The sequence below is a fragment of the Taudactylus pleione genome, unplaced genomic scaffold (genome assembly GCF_031769625.1).
Source record: "Taudactylus pleione unplaced genomic scaffold, aTauple2 ptg000064l, whole genome shotgun sequence".
NCBI classification, from domain to species: Eukaryota; Metazoa; Chordata; class Amphibia; order Anura; family Myobatrachidae; genus Taudactylus; species Taudactylus pleione.
In genome coordinates this window covers 15,341,742-15,343,278 of record NW_028284466.1, presented here as the reverse complement: position 1 = coordinate 15,343,278, position 1,537 = coordinate 15,341,742, and the positions used below count along the sequence as shown (strand labels likewise).

General features: G+C 37.9%; 1 pseudogene; it reads right to left on the bottom strand.

Moving 5' to 3' along the window:
- Positions 1–440: 440 nt before the first annotated feature.
- Positions 441–559, bottom strand: LOC148534793 (5S ribosomal RNA; annotated as a pseudogene).
- Between the last annotated feature and the right edge of the window lie 978 nt (positions 560–1,537).

The following is a 1,537-nucleotide window of genomic DNA, read 5'->3' as shown; positions in this document are numbered from 1 at the left end:
AAATGATGGTGAATTTCTTTGTACATATGTTTAGGCAGACCAGCGATTCCATGGTCTGTGATGTTGTGATGTTGAATGATGTTAAATAACTGTGGTGACTAGTGATGTTTTCTTTAAAACCACATAATGAATACATCAATTGGAATTTAATACATCAATATAATATGAAAATTAGTAAGTGACAAAATTATTTATAGTTGGAAAGGTTGATAGGAGTTTAGATAGATATTAATCTGTGTTGTTCCATTTGAAGGTATTTGGACTCCTAAGCTGGAGTGGTGGTCTAATGTCGTCTGTCTGATGTTATATTTTCAATATGGAACAAGAAAAAATATGTATTTAATGATGGTTTCGCTCGTTCAGTATTATTATTCCTCCCGGGTGGGCTAACTGGCCTCGTGCTATTCAAGTTAGGGGAACGGTACAATGGATATGCGGATATGCTACATAACCTGATGTTCATGCGGGGTCCCCCACCGCATTACTTGTCAGGCCCTTCCCTGTTTAGCTTCCAAGTTCGGAAGTGGTTGGGCGGTGTCAGGGAGGTATGTACGTAGTGAACGCCACCATGTCCTTTTTCCCCAAACAGAAATTCTTGAAAAGCACTGCTTATATGCCCAGATCTTATCATAGACTGATATAGATTAATCTTTCAAGAAATATGAAAATTCAAAATCGATATTTAGTCCCTTTGGTTTTAGTGTTTTCAATTCATAGATCCATTTGGATTCTTCTTGTGACATAGTTTTGATAAAATCACCCCCTCTCCAAGGTTCTTATTGTTTTTTTATTGTTTTTTACATGTGAATTGTATATTAGATATGTATGGGATTGTGGCAATAAATGTGTTTTATACCACTAATAGCTGGATTGGATTTTATGGGATTGCGCAGCCAGTTTTTTTCAATTTAATGTCTTTGGAAATATTACACAGTTTTCTTATACTGGTAGCTGCAACCAATTAACCCAATTTTTCTAGCCAAATAGAGTTTACAGGGTGAGCGCCAGTGCCAGCATAAGTTTGATTGCATCATTAGGCCATGCCCCTCATGGTGAAATGCCACAATTTGAAGAAAATTGAATAGGAGGAGGAGCCACATGACACAATTATCAAATAATCATGTTATTAAGTCACACCCCCCTCCGGATGGACCACAGATACATGGTAAGATTCTCCCCATTCTGTCAACTTCACTAGGAACTGGGCGGAATGCAGGAGAAGTGCCTACTTTTCCAGGGGGGGCCTTGGGCTAGGAAACTCCTACAGGTTCTGGTAGAGTAGGCAATTCCTTTTCCCTCTATCTTAGAGATTAAGATCACCTATTTTAAATTAATTGGGGATTTATTTATCAACTGGACAAGAGTCAATTATCTGGCAAAAATGACAGATTTCACTACAGAGAAGCTTTATCCAATTTATTGGCATAGTTTTGTCCAGCTAACAATGCCATATTCTGAACTATTGGGAGAGTTGCTCGAAGTAATTTAGCAAGCAGCGTATGTGTCAATAGTTGTCTCTCTGGGTGAAAAACTTTCT